The sequence below is a fragment of the Gymnoscopelus braueri genome (assembly GCF_963280865.1).
Source record: "Gymnoscopelus braueri genome assembly, chromosome: 16".
In the NCBI taxonomy this organism is placed as follows: Eukaryota; Metazoa; Chordata; class Actinopteri; order Myctophiformes; family Myctophidae; genus Gymnoscopelus; species Gymnoscopelus braueri.
Genome location: NC_137616.1, coordinates 44,766,502 through 44,774,001, shown reverse-complemented (window position 1 = coordinate 44,774,001; position 7,500 = coordinate 44,766,502). Strand labels below are relative to the sequence as shown.

At 42.1% G+C, this 7,500-nt stretch overlaps 1 pseudogene across 1 annotated transcript in view; it reads left to right on the top strand.

Annotated features, from left to right (window-relative positions):
- LOC308103673 (clathrin coat assembly protein AP180-like) overlaps nucleotides 1-7,500 on the top strand; it is a 60,042-nt pseudogene that overhangs the window by 34,060 nt on the left and 18,482 nt on the right. The window contains exons 10-13 of the transcript in view: nucleotides 2,326-2,493; nucleotides 3,109-3,186; nucleotides 3,684-3,698; nucleotides 5,043-5,240. The product of the transcript in view is annotated as a clathrin coat assembly protein AP180-like (transcript). The remainder of the gene's footprint in view (nucleotides 1-2,325; nucleotides 2,494-3,108; nucleotides 3,187-3,683; nucleotides 3,699-5,042; nucleotides 5,241-7,500) is intronic.

The window sequence follows — 7,500 nt, the reverse complement described above, 5'->3', positions numbered from 1 at the left end:
ATAAGGTTTCCATGTGCATTCACGAATAGTGATTTTTAGCATTCGAATTATTCGACCTATAAGTATTCGAATATTCGATTAATCGATTTGATTATAAAAAATAAAATAATAAAAAAACTCAAGGAATGCGAGTTGACGTCACACCAGAGCTCACAGCTGCGTGTCTGCTGTTTTTTTTTATAGAATAATCGAATAGTGGTTTGATAGTCGAATAGTCGGTTTGATATTCGAATATTCGAATATTCGACTATTCGGTGAATGCCCTACCACATGTATGTCGTGCACAGATATCGTCTCTGTCGGGTGGAATCCTCATATGTCCAAAACTGTTGGACTGGACTTTTCAGGATTCAAATTCACAAACAGCAAAAGTAGCAGATCCGCAAGCTCGAAACGCGGTGCGAAGCAGCGCGTTTTGAGCTTGTAGATCTGCTACTTTTGCTGCTTTTGTGTGACGCTAGTAGGGCGTTAATTTATGGAAAAAAAACTAAAAGTTACAATTTGGAGATATGAGGTTTCTGCCCGACAGCAACGATACGTATCACGTCACGTCACGTGGGTGATACACATGACACCCACCATGCCAAGTCAAGTCACCTTTATTTCTTTAGCACGCTTAAAAACAACAGGACTTGATCCAAAGTGCTCAAAAGTAGCCTACGGTACACCACTGTATAACGGTGTACTTTTGAAGCCGACTCCATCCTCCAGACGTTTTAGGAGGATGTTGTGGTCAATGGTATCAAACGCGGCAGTCACATCTAACCACGTGACGTTATTGTGACGATACGTCACGGCATGTACCGTCACAGTACATGCTGACATGCAATGTGAATCAATACACGATTGATCACAAATCAAGGTTATTATATTTTTTCGCACTTTTCATTCGTTTTTTGTTTTTTATTCCCTTTTGAAATACAGTTTCAGTTTTTTTTGTCATTTGTCATTTACATTTTTATTTCAGTTAACTAAAAATGGCCCCACACCCATATGAATTATTTCGTTTTGGTTAACTATAACAACTATAACAACCCTGTTACATTTGTCTCTATTGCCCTTTAATTTGTAGACATCTTGCTCCGACAGGAGCAGTGTCCCAACAGAAAGCATTTTTCTTTTCTCTGAAAGACGGAGTGCTTTGGATGTCATCTCCACACAGGCACTGAGCGAGACACCTCTGCTCAATGACCGTGGGCGTGTCTCTCCAACCCTCTGTATAGGAAAGTGACCAGTGTTGCCAGGTCCGCTTATTATAAGTGACATTGGGCTTGTTCTTGCTTCTAAAGGGTAGTTGCTTATTTGAGCTTGCTACCGAATTTGTTTAAAAAAAAAATATCTGTGTTTAAACCAGTGGTTCTCAAACATTTGTCATGGAACGCCATCATAAATTAAAATATTTTTTAAGATGTTTCAGAAACCTTCTTTTGGAGAAAAATAAACTTTTTTTTTTCAAGACAATTATATTTAAATAGCAGATCTACAAGCTCACAACGTGTCACATCGTGACGTGTTGTGAGCTTGTAGATCGGCTAATTCCAATGTATATAGGTTTAAAGTACTCTTGGCCTATAGGTCGCTTCTTTTGGGCTTTTTTCTATAGACAGGGTTGCTTATTTCTCTGAATCTAAATCTGGCGACACCGAAAGTGACATTGATGAGCGCTGCGACGCGTCTTAACCATCGAAACGCGTGGCAGAAATGCGCCGGCAGCTCAGAAAACAAAAGCTTTCTGGACACCGGCCCCTTACAGTCCCATGTCACCGTTTTTTCTGTCTGTCACTCACTCTACAAAGTCACTCACTGTGTCTCTTGTTTTTTTGCTTCTCTTCCAGGTCTCCGACAAAGGTGAGCTATACGCACGCTTCTCCCAACTCATTTCCTGTATAGTTTTCCTTTCCTGTGTTTTAACCCATTGAGACCTGAAGCCGATTCTAAATGTCTCCTAAATCTCAACAGTATTCTGAAAAAAGTATATTTCTATATCCGTGGTTCTCAAACTTTTTCATGTCAAGGACCCACAAAATGATATGTATTTGGCCGCCGAACCCCATCAAAATATTTTGTTCCAGGGACCCCCAGAAGCAACGATTTGAGTTAAAAATGTTCGCTTTAAAAAAATATATATTCAAAGATTTGCACACATTTTCACGATTTTTCAAAAATAGCAGATCTACAAGCTCGTAGCGCGGCACTCGGTGCCGCGCTATGAGCTTGTAAATCTGCTATTTTTGAATAGCCCAAAGTGTAAAATAATGCTTTTTTAGCTCAAATCTAAAAATGACACAGTTCCAGGTCTTAAAGGGTTAATCCGTCTCTTGTCAGTGTATTTTCCCATCCACTAAAACGGGGGTCTCCCTGTCTCGTGTCCCAGGGGTCTCCGACAAACAACGTGTCTCCGACCTCCACCCCTGCCAAATCCCAAGCCCCCAACCTGCCGCCCCCCCCTGGGGAGAGTGCTGCCGCTGCTGCTGCCCCCGAGCCGGTTGAAGAGTGAGTATAAGCATCTTGGATGCATCATGACTTTGACTAAATTATATTCACCTGTTTCCTAGGCTGTGTGTTTTCCACTTCCTGTCGGATTTCATTGGATATCATTAGTCATCTGACCAGTTTCATTGGATTTCATTGGATCAAATCGACAGGAAGTGGAAAACACACAGGAAGTGGAAAGCCTAGGAAACAGGTGAATAGATAGGGTTATGGATAGGGTGGCCTTAACCCTTATGCCTAAACTTTTTTTGGTATCTTTTACTATATTGAAAAACATTTAAAAATAGTTTCAATAGCTGATCTACAAGGCCACAACGTGTGGGATGTAGATCGGCTATTTTCACTATTGTAAAATGTTTTTCAAACTAGTAAAAATTGCTTTAAAGGTTATAGGCATAAGGTAAGGTGGCGCGCAAGATAGGGCCCAGAGAACTTTACACCGTGAGTGCCAGTAATGGAGTGAATGTCACTTTCTCTCTCTCTCTCTCTCTCTCTCTCTCTCTCTCTCTCTCTCTCTCTCTCTCTCTCTCTCTCTCTCTCTCTCTCTCTCTCTCTCTCTCTCTCTCTCTCTCTCTCTCTCTCTCTCTCTCTCTCTCTCTCTCTCTTCTCCATCAGTTCTCTGTTGGACCTGGACCCTCTTGGATCCTCGGGTCCATCAGCACCGTCGGCAGCATGCACCACAAAACTGGGGAGGTGAGTTCCCCTCCTCCCCGACCAGACAGCTATTATTTCTACCTGTAAATATATATATATATATATATATATATATATATATATATATATATATATATATATATATATATATATATATATATACTGTGCAGACTGTACACTGAGCCGTTCATTATTCGCTAATTATGTTGCTTGTTTTGTGCAACAATGTTACACAATACAAAGAGTTAATTAAACTGCTATGTTCATGTATTTAATGGATACATGAACGCTGAGAATTCTATGGTATTTTCTCTTCCTTAGATAGATTTTGAGTTACATAAATTACTTAATTACTTACATGCTTCTCATCCTGTAAAAAAAGTTGGATATAAAGTCACCCTTTCTTTTTCACAAGGGGAGGGAAGTGTCACAATGTCATTGTAATTGGTCTTAGCCATTGTCCTGCTCTTTAATTGAGGCTGAGCCTCTCCTACGTAACATTAATTAAACCGTTTCTTTCTTTTCTGCTGGCACAGATCTTCTTGGGTCAGGTGAGTTTGAGAGCGCCATCGATTCCCTTTGCCTTCTTTAGAAGCTCCAGTCTAACCTAACAGCCTGGCCGCCAGAGAAAAGCCAAGGCACTGTACGTTCCTGAACCGAAAATATATTGGATATCAACGTTTCCAGATGTGAATTATGTTGAGTCACTCCTAGACTTATAAGTCAAGTACTATGTCATTGCTGTCGGGTGAAAACCTCATTATGTTCATAACGGTCAGCACCTTTCAGGATTCAAATAGCAAAAAATAGCTTTTTCAAGTTTTGAGCTTTTACCTACAGTACAAATCGGCTATATTTGCTACTTTTGTGTGACACTGTATGACGAGGTAAAGAGAATAGGGAGATAAGAGGTTGCCTGACAGCAACGATGTGCAATATCTTAGTAGATTATAAATGATTCCTACCCTAACGCTATGCAACTCAAAAACGATGAGTCGACAGCACAGCCATCGCTCGATGCAGGCACTCAAGCACGGTTCTGTGCGCCAGCCTTGAAACACCGACATTACTATGGTATCGATCAATAGGGTATAGATTAGTATCTGTGATTTTCAGAAACGTGCAATGCTTCTCTGGCGATCGGGCTGAGTCTAGTCACGTTCCGGATCACCTCAGTTGCAGTTGAGCACCTGCATGTAAGGCAAGGCGAGGCAAATGTATTTGTGAAATCACATTTCAACAACGAGGCAATTCAGTGTGCTTTACACAAAACACCAAACAAAGAATACACATTATAAAAGGACATTTGAATTCATGAAAAAATCAAGAAAAGGGAAGGAAAACAAGAAGTTAAAACACGTATCTGTACCGATATATGTACCGACACAATTGGCATTTTCCTCCAAAAAATACCAACAAATAAACGAACAACAGCAACAAAAACAGAACAAGGTGACCTGGAATCAAATGAAATGTTTTAGTCCATATAGTTTGTCTCATAGTGCTGTTCTCTCTGTTCCTAGACTCAGTAGTCTCTCTCTCTCTGTCTTTCTCTTTCTCTTTGTTTCTCTCTGCTTTCTCCCCTCTCCCCCTCGCATCCGCATTTGTTTGTTCTTGGTTCATACGGGGGCTGTTTTGATTTGTTGATCATTGGTTACTAATGTTGGCACATTATAATTTGGTCCTTTTTGTTTTTTATTATTTATGGTCTATATAATAAAACAATTGCTTTTTTGGTTACTTCGAACTGGATTTTATTCTATCTTTTTGGTTGCTTTCTCCTTACGTTGGGTTGGAACGCCCACGCCATTGGTTCTTTTGGTTACTTGTGGATATTTTGGGGGTGGGGCTTATTTTGGGGCGGGGCTGTGAACACCCCCCCTTGGTACTCTCAGAAATGATGGAACCCGCTGAACCCACCCTCGCGGCAGAGGCCGCCCCCTCTCCTGCGGCGGCGGCGGCGGCCACGCCCGCCCCTGCTGCGGCGGCGGCGGCGGCGGCAGAACCCGGAATCTCCCTAGCCCCTCCCACTAGCGCGCCGGCGGCCTCCTCCTCCTCCCCCGCCGCCGCCACCAACATGGATCTGTTGGGAGGTCAGTGGGGCTTCCGGAGAATTCTGTTACGGAAGAATTGCTCCGGAAGAGCTCGAAACCTAAGACCCATCACATGCTGTAACAGCACTATACATTACCACTGCATGCCCACTGACCAATGGAGAAGCAAGTACTTCTTTACACATACTGTACAATACATGGACACAGTATTTGTGTATATATATATATATACTGTTTATAAATACTATGTATGTATATAGTATATTGTGCAATGTGCATATCCTTGCAGAAATTGCACAATATGAAATAGTTTTATGGCATGCGCGATAATGTTGGCTGTGCGTTTCTGAAGAAAACGACACAGCCTTTTCACATAACACAGACAATATCATTATAGAAACACATTATCTCAACAGCTTTCAACCTGGTGTCCCTATTTTGGATATGTCATCATAGGTGGGGGGGGGATATATTTTCTTCAAACATTTTCACAGTATTCTCAACGCAACACTTTCTTTCTTTCTTTCTTTCTTTCGTTTGTTCTTTCTTTCTTTCTTTTTGAGAATTTTGGAAAATGCCTCAAATAGACACCAGGTTGAAAGTGGCTCTATATGCACAGCAGCCATATTGTAAAGAAATTGGGCCTCTTCCTTACTTCCTTCACATGTGTTACTTACCAATGATACTAAAGAAGGCTCTGTTCCATTCTGGTTGGCTCACTGGAAACACTCTGCTACACCAGTGGGTCTCAAAGTGTGGACCCTCATGGTTCCTTGAGGGGGTTCCAAATGGCCCCTTACGGGTGTGTAACTCTGAGAGTGTACAAATGGAACCAAATGGACCCGTAAGGGTCCATTTGGTTCCATTTGCACACTCTCAGAGTTATGGGGGTCCTTGAAATTAAAAGGTTTGAGAACCACTGTGCTACACTGAATGGAACGGAGCCTTCATTAGAATCATTGGTAACACCTGAGAAGGAAGTAAGGAAGAGGCCAAATTTTTTTACAATATGGCTGCTGTTGCATAGAGCCTATTCTGTGGAACACTCGTATAGACGAATCCACAGGCGCGCTGCCTGTAGGCGGCCATTGCTGCGGTGTCGCGTCCGCGGAGCGTTGACACCGCAGCAATGGCTGCGCGCAGGGCAGCGCTCCGTGGATTCGTGTATAGCAACCACGCAAGATTCCTCTGCAGATGCTGTGCACACTCATGCTTTCAAAACAACGCTAGTCTAACTGTATACAGCCATAACATAACCGCTGAATACATGTATACATGCCCTCCTCCTCACGCTTTCTGGTTTGATAAGCACATTGATGCTTTTCCATCTAGCTCAGTGAAAAGCAATATCAAACATTATATCACGCTGCTATATATGGCACAACCCGCAAACGATGCCTCGGCTTTGCTTCACGACCCCTATAAACGCTGCTGACCCTTTTTAAGTTGGATTTTTTTTTTACACACCTGACACTGTATTGTGTTTTTCCCGGCCCTTGCATCGCATCGTGTCTGTGTTCTCATTGTGTCCGTTCATTTTATATCCCCCGTCCATCCACGGCTCAAATCCACGTTTGTGAATTCCGACTTCATCATCATTGCAAGGCTACTGAAAAAGGCAATCGATGCTACTTATCGTCGCTGTCGGGTATTGGAAACCTTGGATGTCCAAAACTGTAATTGGTTGAGTAAATGGGGATTAATGTAGCTATTATTTAGGGCAGGGGTCTTCAACAAGGGGTCCTGGAAAACATTGAAGACCCCTGATTTAGGCCATTACAAATCTAACGTTGAAATACGGAAATAGGGTCGGCACCCGACAACGACGTTATGAGTGTTGTTCTGCCGCGTAAGAAGTTGGACGATGAGAATGAGAGAGACTCAACTGCTCTGATTTCCTTCCTTCCAAAGGCTTCCTGCCAGTGTTGACTTTGACAGCAAATTTTGATTTAGTTTTAGTCATATTTTAGTCATCTGAAATGTTTTAGTTTTTGTCTAGTTTTAGTCGACTAAATATCATAAGATTTTAGTGGACTAAATCTACAGTTGATTTAGTCGACTAAAACGTATTTTGGAGGTGCCTTGATGGCGTCGTAATGGCTGATTTTACACTTGGTTGCATGCTGAAAATAGCCGATCTACAAGCTCACAACGCGTCGCAGCGCGACGCGTTGTGAGCTTGTAGATCTGCTATTTTCAGAGTGCAACAACAAACATGCAATGACTTGTCTTTTAGTTCTACTGGATCTCTTCTCCACTAGATCCCTCACTAACATTTTAGTCTAGTTTTTATGTTGAT